We start from the raw sequence: 16,366 nt of genomic DNA on the forward strand, positions 1-16,366 counted from the left end.
TTCACAGTAGGATCAAGTCCATCTGTGCAAATAATAATTTTGTTTGCTTTGCTAAGACATTCCTTGCTTCTGACCTGATCTCACTTTCTCCTTGTGAACTATCTAGAGTTGGGTACCAGCCTCTGACTCTCACATAGAAAACCTCTGGAAGAAGAATACACCTGTGAGGGAGAAAGTTTGTGGTGCAGCTTATCTAGCAATTAAAACAAGATTATGTCCAGAAGAGAAAAGGGTAAAAGCTATACTATATTACCCTGAGCTTTTAGGATATGCATTTATATTTTAGAGAGAGAAAGAAAAAGCTCAAATTCAAAAGAAGTTTAATATGACATAGTGGATAGACAAATGACCTATAAATCAGGAAGAACTCATCTTAAGTCTTTCCTGTGACACATACTGGTTTTGTGACCCAAACAAGTCATTATTTTGAGTCCAATATATCAGAGTGAGTGGGGGGGGGGGGGCATGGAGCAGAGAGAAACAGAGGAGCAGGGTGGCAAGGAGAGAAAGTAAACATCAATAATGGCTAGGATGCTGAGTTTGAAGTCAAAAAGACCTAGATTCAAAATCCTGATGGTGGCACATACTGGCTCTGTAAGCCTCATCAATTCATTTAACAACTAACTCGCAGTCTCAGGAAACGTCTTAGAATTCAAACACTGAGTCATGTGAATTGAGATCTGTTTCAGTGAAGGGAGTTCCCACAACAGTTCTCCATGGTGACAAAAGCATAGGTTCCTTAGTATTTGCCTATATGTCTCTAACCCTCCACCATCTCTAGTAGACAAATGAGCAAGCTGAGACCTAAACAAATTTGAATAGTTAGTTTCCACAGAAATGGGATCAGACCTCCTTTACTTTCTACCTCATGGACTGGTGGTGCCTCTTGAACTCTCTTGTTCCAAATATTTTTGAGAGAGTTTGAATTGGTTCAAACCCTAGGACCTGGAGTCACAACCCAAACTGGAAAACTCCAGAACAACTCTGTAATTAGGGTATTGTGACACATAATCCATCTAATGTCCTCTGTCCTGCCTATGTGTTCTAAGTCAGCCTTCAACATTTCCTTCAGGGTCGGATTAGGGTCATACCATCACAACTAATATAGGACAGTGCCCAAAAGGGAAAAAGATGCTCTGTTCTCCCAGCATGACTCTGAGTAGGGAAAGGATATAAATATCATCAGAAGATCTGAATTCTAGTCTCAATTCTATGGACATATCCAGGTTGTGTGAACGTAATTGAATCATAGTCCTTTCATTAATACAATGAGTATAATAATACTTAAATGACTACTTTATGGAATTGTGGTAAGAAAATCACTTTTTAAATTGTAGAGTGCTATGGAAGTGTAAGTTGTTATTATTATTATTATTATTATTATTATTATTATTAAGGAAATTTTTTAAACTGAAGAAAGCCTCTCTTTCTGAGTTACAACTCTCTTTATATATTTGAGTTGGTCATAGTTCATTAGGAGGTAATCATTTATCCATTGAACATTAAATAATAGTCCATGATACTGTGCATGTCATTTCCATCCAGATAAACCAATACCCATCAATTTGACAAAGATGATAAAAAATAGAAATAGTCAGTGTTGGAAGATCTGAAGGAAAAGAGGTTGCTATTGTTATTGATACTAATACATTGTTATTGATGGAACTATAAACATTTGGAATTATGTAAGAAAAAAAGCTAAGCTGATAATAACCTTTGATTCAACAATACCATTCACTCAAGGAGATCAAAGACAAGGAGAGGGATTCACATATGCTAAAAGTATCACTGAAGTACTTTTTGATATCATTTGTTTCAAAGTGATAGTTTGGTTTGTGTGTGAATTGGAATTGTGTAAGGCAAAGTTGCACAAAATTATCAGTCTTATTCTCTCTTCCAAAGTGGCAAGTCAAAAGTCAAGATGACTAATGATGGCCCAGGATGAAGTGAATAACTTTGGCTATTTCTATGTCTGACCAGGTTCTAATACTCTATAGAGTATTCTTGGCTGATGGAACACATTGTTCTTATCTGTTCATTCCACCAAGGAAAATCTTCACATGTTTGGAGTAGACATCCCCATAACTGAGATCTACTGGTTCCCCTCAATCTGGTTAAGTCCTTTTGACAAGACAATGCTACCAGGATGTGACCACAGTTTTTGGAACCACACATGAAAGCTGAGAGATACCAAAGATGGAGAAACCACTCTGAAAAAGATTCTGCAAGCTCTCTCAAAGACATGTTAGGCTTTCTTGAACATCGAGTGTATCCTCATACTGTACTTTTTAAAGTAGAACATAACTGGAAACAAAGTAAGTACCCATCAATTCTAAACAAATTATCAATATATGAATAGTATTATACTATAAAGGAAGAAAATAAGCAATTTTAAACTACCTTTTATGGGCCTTCCATTCTGCTAAGCATTTTAGAATTATTGTTCCATTTGATCATCATATAACAATCCTGGAAGGTAGGTGAATTCTATTGTCCCTATTTCATGATTGAGGAGACTGAGGCAAAAAGAAATTAAGTGATTTCTCTAGAGCCAAGCAAGTAGTATTTTTGAGGATGGATATGAATTCATGTCTTCCTGACTCCAGACCCAGGACTTTATCCATATGTAAGAAATGTTGTAGAGATAGAAATGATAAGATTTGGCAATAGATGGGAATGAGTAAGAGTGAGAAGTCAAGAATGACACCAAGATCACATCTGTGTGATTGGGAAGATGGTATTTCTCTCAGCAATAATAGGGAAGTTCATAAGAGGAATGAGTTTGAGAAGAAAAATAAAGAATTCTGTTTTGAACATGTTGAATTTGAAATGCCTGTAGGACATCTCATTTGAAATGTGCAATAGAAAATTAATAATATAAGACTAGAGCTGAGGAGAGAGACTGGAGCTGGAAAAATAGATCTGCACAGAAGTGACTGAAAACATAGGAGCTAAAGACGTTACCAAGTGAGTTAGAAGGAATCATGTTCTCTGTAGAAAGTTTAAAAAAGGATCTAAGAGATTCACAGTTAGGGGATGATTTGAAAAATCCAGAAAAGAAGACAAGGAAGCAGAGTCAGATATGTATGAAGAGAACCAAGAGAAAGCAAAGACACAAAACCTAGAGAAAAAAGAACATCTAGAAGGAAAGAATGGCCAATCAAGAAAGATGACAATTAAGGAAAGCCCATTGAATCTTGAAAATTAAGAGCTCACTGGTGACTTTGGATAGAGCACTTTTAATTAAGGGATCGGGGGCGGCTAGGTGGCACAGTGGACAGAGCACCGGCCCTGAAGTCAGGAGTACCTGAGTTCAAATCCAGCCTCAGACACGTAATAATTACCTAGCTGTGTGGCCATGGGCAAGCCACTTAACCCCATTTGCCTTGCAAAAACTTAAAAAAAAAAGTAAAAAAGTAAAAGTAATTAAGGGATCAGGACAGTAGTTAAGTTGCACTGGGTTTAGAAGGGAATGAAAAGAGAAGAGGTAGAGCCAGGAAGAGCAGACAATTTTCCTAAGGAGTTTAAGAAAGAGAAGAGAGATATAGTAACACTTTACTGTCTTGATTTAATTCAATTTTAAGTTTTCCAAGGGATAGATCTACCTTTTAATCATATCATCAATTCTATTCATAATATCATTTTCTTAAAGCTTTCAGAATCCCAGGGAAAGTATCACCTTTACCCCTATGGCTATGGGTAATGAGAGGTTACTAACCCTTCCTTCTGTTTTGGGAATGGATTACTATTATAGTATTGTATTTCTACTTCCATTGCTCTGTGCTAACATTAGCATAGAACTGAGGAAGTAATGCATTCTCCCTTCTCAACCTCAAAAAAAAAAAAGCTTCAGGTTCAGATTTCAAAGAGAGTTTTTAAGTTAATTCTTGCCTGGATCACAGAAGAAACTCAGGAATATTGCTGCAGGATCTGGGGAGGAGCCCTGGAGAAGGGCCGTGATAATATTGTCTCCCAAGTTCTCTCACTCATGTTTCAAACATCAGATTCTTCCCAGGCTTAATCTTAGGTGTCATTCAGAATAGAAGTTCCCACAACCCTCCAATTATTGAGTGGACACCCAGAGACAAAATGACCTGGGAATCATGTTCTACTCTGACATCCCATAAATCCAAAGCAAAAGCTGCAAGTAGAAAATGAAGACTCTGCATAAACCCAGGCAACCACATCAAAGTAAGATCTTTTGTTTCATAGAAAAATAATAATGCTTATACATACATACATATTTCACCTGAATAGGTGTATACACACCTATTTAAGTTGGAGAGAAGAAGATATAAGCAACTTTGCAGATTTAATTGTTCAATCTGCTGTAGCTGAAAATCTTCAGAACTTTAGATACCTTTGTAAAAGGGAAAGAAATTGTCAAAATTCAAAAAGGGTTTTAAGATAATTTGTAAGTCCCAAAATGGCCCCAGGAAATATTAGGCCCTATTATCAAAAAAATAAGATAAAAGGGAATGGGGAGAGAGAGGGAAGGAGGGTGCTGTTGGATTTCTGAAGCAGAGATTCCACTATGTTTATGCCTCTTATTTCCTATTCTCTTTCATCCTAATTGCTGTTTTCAGTCTTTGAGAAAGAAGATGCAGGGGCTCTGCAAGGAACTCCAAAGGAGCCTAAAGTCTTTCCTGTAGAATGTGCATTTCTAAGGACTGATATTTCCCTAATCAAAAGCAGGAGGAGGCACAATTCAGGACACAAGGAGATGGAGATACTGAAAATTTTTGAGCAGAAAATTGACATAACCCAATTGTTTTGTTGGGTTGTTGTTTAGATTTATTGTTTTGCTTTTCTTGAAATACTAGAATTCATTCCACACAGAGAAGCCTGGATCCTTACTCCTGGGTGTTGTTTCCTACTTTTATCATGTGATTACTTCTCAATTTTAATTGCCTAGTCTAGGTGATCACCAGTTGTCTTAACTTATATCTTGCCACTGGATTCTGACGATTCTGAAGAAGAAAGTGAGGCTGAGGAATTTGGATAACACTCGCTTACCTAAAATCAATTCATTTATAAGTCAAGACATCACCCTCCTGTCATTGGTTATTTAAGAACAAAAGATGAAGACCAGCAATAAGTCTGTTGAACAAAGAAAAATAGTCTGGATCTGGAATTAGAAAGCTTAGATCTGAATTCCACCACTGTGACTTTCTACTATTTCCTCCACTGCAAAATGCATGGGTTAACCTAGTTGACCTTTAAGGGTTCTACCAATTCTAATAATCTATAATTCTAGGAGAAAGGTGGCACTAGCCCATTCCACCCCCCCAATTATTTTGGAAATTAGTTAAAGATGAAGGATGCATATGGTACTACGAATACAATGCTGTCAATAGCATGACTTTTGAACTTATACAAAGATATGTAAGATAAGACATGTGTTAAGATAGGTATGCTATTTTATTTTGTTTTATTATTTTTTGTTTTGTTCTACTTCTTACCTAATAATTCATTTGGTAATATGAAAGAATTATATTTTGTGGATTCTTAGGGGAAAATCAAGTGTTCATTTTTTTCAAATTTTTGGTATTGTTTTGTTTTAGTTTTTTTTTGCAAGGCAAATGGGGTTAAGTGGCTTGCCCAAGGCCACACAGCTAGGTAATTATTAAGTGTCTGAGGCTAGATTTGAACTCAGGTATTCCTGATTCCAGGGCCAGTGCTCTATCCACTGTGCCACCTAGCTACCCCTAGTTTTGTTCTGTTTTTAAGACCAATCAACCAATCACTGTTGAAAGAGTTTCTAATATATCCTAATATTGGACATTACATCATGGGGGGGGGAGATTTACAAAAAGTATAATTCCTGACCTTCATCAATTTGTAATCTAATTGCGAAGAAATTATAAATAAAAATGAAACAAATTATAATTTAGAGCTAAATTGTATACTAATTTAAAATAAAATGGAAACTCAGAAATAGAGAAGCTGAGGGATGGTCATAGGAGGTTTCATGGAGAAGTTGGGCTTTAACTGAGATTTACAGAATTGGTAATTTTAGGTGATTTTAAAGGGAAGATAGAGAGTACTTCAGACTGAGTAAAGATAGGAAGGCAGGAGCTAGCCTGGTATATATTCATATCAGGGAAACTGCCAACTAGAATTCACATTGGAGAATAATGGGAAATGATTGGTAATGGGACTAGGTTATGGAGGGAGGGTCTTTAAAATAAGACAGGTGAATGTGAGTTTGATGTAATAGTTGATCGAGATTTATTGTACATTCTTGAGCAGGAATGGACTTGATAAGATGTAGGGGAGAGAAAAGAATAATCTGGCATTTTTACAAAAAGCTTATCTGAGAAGCAGGGTAACTATCTATGAGGTTTGCACTATGGATAGAATAATAGCCTAGAAGTGAGGAAAACTTTCATTTAAATTCATCCTCAAATACTTAGTAGCTGTGTTCACCTGTAAAGTGGAGATAATAATAGCACTACCTTACAGGGTTGTTGTGAGGATCAAATGAGATAATATTTGGATAAAACTCTCAGGACAAGGCCCATCATGCAACAGGGGTTTATCCCCTTTCCTTCCTCCACTTCATGTATACTACATGCAGCAGCATTTTTAAGTCTGACCATTGTCCAGTACTTTGAGAATGACATCTTAAGGAAGAATTTGGAGTCAGAATGTGGCATGCTCATGGTAAATATAATTGTTGTTTCTATACTTTCCATATGCAAAGAATGCATTGTTGGTATAGTGTCTGTTGCAATAAATCTATAATTGTAAAGGCATGGTTAATTTGTCAAAATAAATACAATTTCAACATGGCAAATCCTCTACTTAGCCATTTTTCTCTCTATGGTATTCAAGAAGTCACATTTAAAATTACTTCAATATTTACTTTATCCTGCTCTTGAAATCCTAGTGAACCTATTTTTTTCCTAGAAGATTAATTACTGTGGTGTCAGTCTAATTCTCATCAAATATATAGGAAGATTCAATTAGGTAACAAGTATTGATTAAATACCTACCATATGACCAAGACTGAGATAATTACTAAAAGAAAATAGAGAAAGAGAAGGTATGATCCTTGCCCTTCAGAAACTTATGGTCTGGTTGGAGAGATACAACATAAATATATAACATAATTAGAAAATAACTGTAGCTATATACTAGTATAACCCCTGGGGCAACCCCTCAACTCAAATAGTCTATCCTCCAGAAAAAGCTACCCAAGGTTCAAAGTACTTCTTGAATCCATATCCACCCCAAAATGCAAATCACAAACCCCCATTGATGTATTTATCTTTCCTAGTCAATAAGAAGATACTTACTTAGCTGTGTGACCTTGGGCAAGTAATTTAACCCCATTGCCTTGCAAAAAAACAAACCCCCCAAAAAAGCTTAAACTTTATTGGGGGAACATATAAGCAGAAAAAAATAGCAAAAATAATTTGTAAACTCCTTTCTAAGAAGGATTGTTTCATTCTTTGCTCTTATATCCGTAACACCTACCACATAGTGGTGCTTCATCATTTTTGATGATTGATTGAAAAGTAGACTGAAGTCATGTTGTACAGGGCTTTAAATGCCAAACAGAGAATTTGTATTTTTCCAAAAAGCAACTAGGAACCATTACTACTGCATGAGCAGGGGACTGATCATGCCTTGGTAATATCAGAAGTCTTCTGATGATGCCATGTAATGCTCCTGCTTGGTCTACTTAATGCTGCAGGGTATCTAGTCTATGCCATACTTGTGGTTTCTAGTGTGCATTGCTCCATACTGGTATCATGTCCTTGTTGCTCCATCAGGCCCATGCCATCTCTTCTATATAAGAGGATTTTGCACCCAAAACCAATTTCATTTTTTTTGCCATGGAAATTCCCACAGAGCTATGCAGTCTGATTTCTTTTAAATATTTTGGGGAAACCAACATGCTTTGAACTTGCAATGCAAGTGAATCTAAACAAGTATAAAAACTAAGGCCAAAAGACAAGATTACTGTCTCTCTCATGCCTAGGCACATTCCCAGTCATTCCTAAGTATAGGTATCCAACAAGGAACTTTCCTTACATCTTTCAACAAGTACTTAAATTATATGGTACGGGCAGTTAAGAGCTATTGGAGGGCAGAAAAGAGAGAAATCCTCATGGGCTAGGATAGTCAAGGAGATGAGAGCTGATGTAAACTTTAAGAAGGGATTGGTAGAACTTGAATAGATGAACAGAAACAAAGTCAACAAGCATTATTAAGCTTCTATTATGTATTATGTGCCAGTGCTAAGCACTAGACCAATATAGAGAAAAAAGCAAAAGACTGTCCTGCCATTAAAAAATTCACAATTGGGGTGGCTAGGTGGCGTACTGGATAAAGCACTGGCCTTGGAGTCAGGAGTACCTGGGTTCAAATCCAGTCTCAGATATTTAATACCTAGCTGTGTGGCCTTGAGCAAGCCACTTAACCCCATTGCCTTGCAAAAAAAAAAAAACCTAAAAAACAAAAGAAATTCACAATTGTCAAGAGAACATTGTACAAAGAAATAGCAATACTGTAATGATCAACTATGATAGACTTAACTTGTCTCAGCACTACAGTGATCCAAGGAAATTCTAAAAGACTCATGATGGAAAATGCCATCCACAGTAGATTAGGATATGTTCAAAAGAAATAGTAGTAAATGACTACAGTAATCCACTGGTGACAAACTCAAAGACATCAGCTTCTGGGATAAGAACTCACTATTTCACAAAAATTGTTGGGAAAACTGAAAAATAGTATAGCAAAAACTAGGTATACCCATATCTTACACCTTATACAAAAATCAGGGCAAACAAAATGTGTACAGGATTTAGACATAAAGTGCAATACCATAGACCAATTAACAAATCAAGAAATACTCTTTCAGAGTTATAGAAAGGGGAAAATTTTATGGCCAAGCAAGAAATAGAATACATTATAAATTGCAAATAAATGATTTTGATTATATTAAATTAGTTTTTAACCCTAATAACCAATGCTGCCAAAATTAGAAGGAAAACAGAAAACTGGGAAACAATTTTCATAGTTAGGAGTTCTGATAAAGGTCTCATTTCTAAAATATATGGAGAATTGCATCAAATTTATTAAATTACACATCATTCCCCACTTGATAGTCAAAGGATATGAACAGAAATTTCAAATGAAGAAATTAAAGCCATATATAATCATGTGGGAAATGCTCCAAATCATAACTGAATAAAGAAATGCAAATTAACCTCACACCTATCAAATTGACTAAGATAGCAAAAAGAGAAAACCATCAGTATTGGAGAGACTGTGTGAGGATTGGGTTATTAATGCATTGTTGGTAGAGTTGCGAACTGATCCAACAATTCTGGAGCACAATATGGAACTATGCCCAACCCTTCTACCCAGCAATACTTTTTTTTTGGTTTTTGTAAGGCAATGGGGTTAAGTGACTTGCCCAAGGTCACATAGCTAAGTTAATTATTAAGTGTCTGAGGCCCTATTTGAACTCAGGTCCTCCTGATTCCAGAGCTATGTCACCTAGCTGCCCCTGACCCAGCAATACCAACACTAGACCTATATCCAGAAGAAATCATAAAAAATGGGAAAAGTCCCATATGTTCCAAAATATTCATAGTTCTTTATGTAGCAACAAAGAATTGGAAATTGAGAGGATGCTCATCACTTGAAGAATGGTTGAACAAGTTATGGTATATGAATGTTATGGAGTACTATTGTTCCATAAGAAACCATGACTCTAGAGAAGCTTGGAACAAATTACAGGAACTGATGCTGACTATAGGGAGCAGAACCAAGTGAACATTGAATGCATTAACAACATGAGTTGATCAACCTTGATGGATGCTCTGCAGTTCAGAGAGCTTAGACAGCCCTAGGAAACCTACAACAGACAATGCTATCCACATTCAGAGGGGGAAAAAAAAACAAAACAAAAGACCTACAGAATTTAAATGAATGTATACTCATTTTATAAAAATTTCTCATGTTTTTCTTTCTTTTCTCTTAATCCTAATTCCTTATACAAAAATAATGACTAATCTAAACATGTCAAACACAAATTGTATGTACAATGTTCACCAGACTGCTCACCCCTGAGGGGAGGAAGGCGGAAGGAAATTGTGTAACTTAAAAATATGCATATGCATGTGGATCAATGTTGAAAAAATTTCATAACATGTAATTTGAAAAATAAAATATCAACTGAAAAAAAAAAGAAAATGTCATCCACATTCAGAGAAAGAGCTATGGAGTCTGAATGCAAATCAAAGCATACTATTTTTACTTTTTTTTTGTTTTTTGTTTTTTTCTTTCTCATGATTTTTCCCTTTGGTTCTAATTCCTCTTTCAGACAATGTAACTAATATGGAAATGTGTGTAACATGATTGTACTTGTATAATCTATATCAGATTGCTTGCTATCTTGGAGAGAGAGAGAGGAGGGAAGGGAGGGAGAGAAAGAAATTTGAAACTAGAAATTTTACAAAAATAAATGTTGGGGGGCGGCTAGGTGGTGTAGTGGATAAAGCACCGGCCCTGGAATCAGGTGTACCTGGGTTCAAGTCCGGTCTCAGATACTTTATTACCTAGCAGTGTGGCCTTGGGCAAGCCACTTAACCCCATTTGCCTTGCAAAAACCTAAATAAATAAATAAATAAGTAAGTAAATAAATAAATATTGAAGGGGCAGTTAGGTGGTGCAGTGGATAGAGCACCCACCCTAGAATCAGGAGGATGTGAGTTCAAATCCAGCCTCAGATACTTAATAATTGTCTACCTATGTGACCTTGGACAAGTCACTTAACCCCATTACCTTAAATAAATAAAATAAATAAATGTTGAAACTATCTTTACATTTGAGTGGGGAAAATAATATTAAGATAAAAACCCTCAAAATCCAAAAGAAAATCATTGTGTAGTAAGGGATGAGAAGCACTATGGTATAGCAGAGAGAGAGAGAGAGAGAGAGAGAGAGAGAGAGAGAGAGAGAGAGAGACAGAGAGACAGAGAGACAGAGAGCTATGTCTGAGGACCTAGGTACAAATTCTATTTCTGTCTAGCTGTATGACTTTGGACAAGCCATTTCTCTTCTCTCTAAGCCCCAGTTTCCTCTATAAATGAGAGGTTTGGACCAGATTGCTTATGAGGTCCCTTTCAGCTCTAAATCTGTAATGTAATGGTTCTTGGAGCCAACTCAAACTGATGACTAAGCAAAAAGCAAGGAAAAGAAAAGTCTTTACTATAAGGATAATGGAGAGTGAGGCTCCAAATAAACTCAACAGAAAAGGTCAGGCAGGGTTGGTTTCAGGGTTTGATCAGGATGCTGAAGTTCAAGTGACTGAGGGGGGTTGGGAGGTGGGGCAAAGTATAACCTCAGTTCCAAAGCTCATTGGTAGGAGATCAATACCCTGAAGCTGAGTAAAGAAAGGAGCAAAGTTGTAAGAGTAAGAGAGACAGCCTTCTTCAAATCACTGAGTCTCTTTGGGTCTATAATTCTTTGGGGTCCTTCTAGATTCAATTTTGAAAGAAGATAGATGACGCTAATCCCATTTCAGGTTAATAAAGGAAAATTCTCTGGAAAAAAGCTGACATGGGAGGAGATGACAGTCTCTATCACATCCCCATGCACAACTTGCTATGCTGGAGATTTTAAGAGACTTCCCCTTGGTATACATCTGGGACTCTCTAGTTGAAGTGTTCTTCACTCTGAACTGTCTGATATACATTCTCATATTTTCTCTGATTTCTATTTTGCTACCAATTTGGATAAATGGGCTTCTTGGCTAAGTGTATGTGTGTTCACTGTAGTATTGATATGTGGTGGAAAGGGGGTCAAACCTTGATGTAGAGCTTAGGGGACTCCTTTTCAATAATGAACATTGATCAGATTTTCCATCTATCAGACTAACAATATTTAAGAGAGAAAATAAATGTAAGGCTAGATTGTGCCTCCACTCTCTGAGGAGAGCAGAGTGGCATCCTCTTTGTCCACTCTCTTGCTTCCCCCTCATGGCAAGAATGAAAATCTCCTTTAGAGAAGGATGGGGGAGAAGAAACTAAAGTTATAGAGATGCCTATCCTACCTCCCTTCAAGTCTTACAACACCCTTATACTACATGTCCTCAAATATGGGCTCCTGACACACAAAGAAAATCAATGTCTACAGAAGAACATACAGACCCCAAAGGCAGCATTAGATCAAGAGTTAAAATGTAAAGGGTATTAGAGACTCAAATTCTGCATAATTCAATTCAAAGTTTCAGTCTTTTAATCATCTGCTTTTGCTCCCCCTTTTCTCCTTTCACTAACATCCCAGTGATACTAAAATGTCCTCTCTTGACTCAGGTCATGCCAATATGTCATGGACTAAAGTGAGAGGTGGGGAAGAACAGCTCAAAAGACAAGAATATGCCTGGCCAGGATGGCAGACCTGACTAGGGTAAAAGATAGAACTGAGTCCATTTATAGAGATCCTTGAATGCTGCCCTGAGCCTGGTGCTTAAAGCATGTCTCCAGGTCACCATAATCATTCTCAGCAAGAAGCAGTCACCAAACAATTCTTTTTTTATAGTACTATGAACACTACAAAAAAAATTAGATAGTTGGAGTTTCTGTCATCTAGGACTTTATAAATCTTATAAATCACTACAAATAAGTCTGTTTCTAATTAAACCAGTTCAACTCTCTCTAATTCTAATAAAGTTTCAAGTGCCTTTATTTAACCCCATGTACTTACAAATCTAAAGGGCATGGTACTTCTCTAATCATGCAGAACATTAAAAATTATAGCTGCAGATAGAATATAATTTTTTTAAGTAGTAGCACTGTACAGAATTTGTTTTAGAAGTCACTTGATAGTGTTAAACCCTCTCCCCAAAAGTACTGATTCCATGCAGCCATTCAAATAGAACCTTCTTCATTAAACAGACAACTCTGTTGAGGAATGGCTCAATGTTATATACTTTATCAGATTCAAAACTGTATCAGCTGGTTTTCCTTAATTGTTTTTCTTTGTTATAAGACAGAGTTCAATTCTGGTCCAGTGTCTGCAGGGAGAAGTACAAATCCAGGAATTACAATGATATAAAAACAAATGGCATCAATATTTTTTTTATAAAAGGATGTTCTCTATCTCCTTTTGCACAGTCATTTTCATTAAACAAAGAAGAGCAACATTCAGCATCTTTATAACCAGGAAAAAGGTTATATGTCTTACATGTCTCCCCACTCACCAATAGCTCAGACCCAGCTCATAAGGTTTTGGTTTTGTTTTGTTTTGCCTCTAAATTTCCAAAAATCATTCAGAGTTTATACATGTTTTAGATCTCTGCAACACTGGGTGATTTTTTTTTTTAGACATCAAGGAAAAGGATGAAAATTGAATAGTAATGGAAGTTGTCATGAAACTTCTAATTACAGAAGTTGCCATAGTAAGCACTATAATGAAAGAGTTATTCAAATCAAAGATTTGTGGACTTTCCTTTAAGATAAAAATGCATTCCTCACTTCCCCACAAATGGATTAAGAAGGAATCTGTGCAATAGTGAATCTTCTATGTTTTTTTGGCAGAGGTGCCAACCTGATTTGGACAAGGGACTTCCATTTAATTTAGGAACCTTCATTAAAAGCACAATCTGGCCCTGTCCCACTAAGGACAACCACTATTCATTAATTTATACTCAATAACTTACAGGGAATGTACAGTTCAATCAATCAATCTATAAGCACTAATTGAGTTTTTATTATGCACCTATCAGTAGGCTATGTACTAGAGATTCAAAGAAAGAAAAATAGCAGTCCCATCTTCAAAGAGTTCATGGTCTAATAAAAGAGACAATATACAAACAACCATGGACAAACAAGACAGAGGTAGGATAAATTAAAGAAAACCAACAGCAGAGGCAGAGCCAAGACTGTGACAAGAAGGGATCGAGTCTTGGGCGCTCTCTGATAAAACTTCGAAACTAAGGACTCTGACTAAACTTTTGAGAGATAGAACCCACAGAGGGACCCAGTGAGGCAGTTCTCCTACTCAAGGTAACCTGGAAAAGAGCAGAAAGGCTCTGCTCCCTGGGGTCGGAGGAGTGCCCGCCAGAGCAAGAGAACTTCAGCCTCCTGGAGGCAGCCCCAGGGCACTGGGAGTCTCAGCTCATAACAGCAGGGGAGTCTCCTGAGCTGCACCCCAGAGAGCCCTAGGCACAAAGTGGGGGAACAGCAGGGGGGCCTCTGCCAGAGCAAGCACGTGAAGCCCAGCCCTCAGGGCACCCAGCGAGCAACTTGGTCTTTCAGCAGCCCAGATCTGGAAACAGAAGCAGGCGGGACCTGTAAGCAGGAGCCCCAGGGCATGAGCCCATTGAGCTGAGGGAGGGGAGGGGAGTGAAGAGACACTGCAGAGCTCTGTCCTCTGCCCCTGGAACAGGACTCTGGGGCTCTGACCACATTCAGATCCTGATCGCAGTCTAGGCCCCCCCATAGAACAGCAGCCCCCCCCCCCACATCAGCCCCTTGGCAGAGGGGGGCGCTTATGGTCATTCACAGACCAGGAGGGAGGACAGAACCTCACACACTGAGACCCTTGTGGGAGTGTCCCAAAAGCTCAAGAAGCACCCCAAAACCAGGCCCAGGCTGGGAAAATGAGCAAGCAAAGAAATAAGAGGAAGACCATTGAGAAATATTTTGCAAATGAGCCCAAGAAGGATCAAAATACTCAGTCTGAAGATGAGGAAGCACAAGCTCCTGCATCTAAAGACTCCAAGAAAAACAGAAATTGGGCTCAGGCTATGACAGAGCTCAAAAAAGACTTTGAAAATCAAATGAGGGAGTCAGAAGAAAAACTGGGAAAAGAAAGGAAAGAGATGCAGGAAAAACATGAAAATGAAGTCAGCAGCTTAGTCAAGGAAATCCAAAAAATGCTGAAGAAAATAGCATGCTAAAAACCAGCTTAAGGACAGACTAACGGCCAAGATGGCAGAGAGAAGACAGGCACAGTTCTAAAGTCTCCTGATCTCTTCCCCATCTATCTCATGAAACAAACCTCTTAAAATAAATCCGAACCAGGAAACCCAGAAAGAAAAGCCAGGAGAGGAAAATCTACCTCAGGATTTGTCTCCCGCAGCAGCCTTGGGTGAGTACCGGCAGGTGAGTCTGGGCTCGGAGGGAAGATCAACCCAGGATCAGCCAGATTAACAGCTGAATTGGAACCAGGAGTCTGAGGGCCCAAGAGCCAGAGCTGCTGGATCAGCCGTGGGGCTGGACAAAAGGGGCTTGGGTCCGCGGGGAGGCAGAGGCACTGGTGTTGGTGCTGTCCCCCTGGAGCTTGGGGAAGGGGCTGCGGGGAGAGGTCTGGTGCAGGAGAGCTGCAGACACCATCCCTGGGCTCCTCAGGTCTGAGAAACTCTGAGTCCACACCTCCATTGCACAGAGGCCTCTTCCCAAACAAATGCAAACTACTTCTGCCTCAGGCCCAGGTGTGTGAGCAGAAGAACCAGCCCAGCTGAGGAATGACCATTGATTGAAGGCAAAAGAATTCAATAGCTCCAACTCCTCCCTTCGGGCAAAGGGAGAAGGCCTCAACCAAGGTCACAGACACTCCAGAGAGGGCAACCAGCACCTCCTACTGGCCAGCCAGAGAAACTGCACTCATTAAAGCCTTTAGCGATCCCAAGCCCAGGTGAACCAGCCCCACCCAACTCAAGGTCTTAGCATAAATGAAGAAGGGTCAGTGGAAAGGTGGATCCATAGAATCCTGGAAGGGAAAGACCCCAACTCAGAGCGACCTGGAACCTCTGAGGAGAATACAATCTGATCTCCAGCACAGAAAGACTTCCTTGAAGAAATAAGGAAGGAGCTTAAAAATTTGGGAGAGACAATTAATACCTTGCAACAAGAAAAAAAAAACCTTAGAAAGTACAATTGGACAATCACAAAAGGAGAATAAATCTCTCAGATCCTCAAATGAGCAAATGCAAAAAGAAATTAATTCTCTCAAAACCTCAATTGGTCAAATGGAAAGCTCTTTCAAAAGTAGAATTGACCAGTTGGAAAAGGAGTTGCAAAAGGTTAATGAAGAAAACTCATCCCCCAAAAAAAGAACGGAGTCTACAGAAACTAATGACACCATGAGACAGCAAGAGTCAGTTAAACAAAATCAAAAAATAGAAAAAATAGAAGCAAATGTAAAATACCTCATCAACAAAACCACTGACCTCAAGAATAGATCGAGGAGGGGCAACCTGAAAATTATAGGACTTCCTGAAAACATTGAAGAGGAAAAAAAGCCTGGACTTAATATTACAGGATCTAGTGATGGAAAACTGCCCTAACATCATGGAATAGGAGGGCAAAGTAGTTATTGAAAGAGTACATCGATCCCC

General features: G+C 38.3%; 1 long non-coding RNA gene across 6 annotated transcripts in view; it reads left to right on the plus strand.

Annotated features, from left to right (window-relative positions):
* Positions 1-1,081: 1,081 nt before the first annotated feature.
* LOC141501606 (uncharacterized) overlaps positions 1,082-16,366 on the plus strand; it is a 99,391-nt gene continuing 84,106 nt past the window's right edge. For 4 of the 6 annotated variants that reach the window (XR_012472277.1, XR_012472275.1, XR_012472278.1 and 1 more), the window contains exons 1-2: positions 1,082-1,226; positions 1,981-2,315. This is a non-coding gene — a long non-coding RNA (uncharacterized LOC141501606). Of the gene's footprint in view, positions 1,311-1,980; positions 2,316-4,586; positions 5,314-16,366 lie in introns of those variants that run through there. The other 2 variants (XR_012472276.1, XR_012472274.1) reach the window with 2 other exon arrangements.

This window comes from Macrotis lagotis, chromosome X (genome assembly GCF_037893015.1).
Source record: "Macrotis lagotis isolate mMagLag1 chromosome X, bilby.v1.9.chrom.fasta, whole genome shotgun sequence".
In the NCBI taxonomy this organism is placed as follows: domain Eukaryota; kingdom Metazoa; phylum Chordata; class Mammalia; order Peramelemorphia; family Peramelidae; genus Macrotis; species Macrotis lagotis.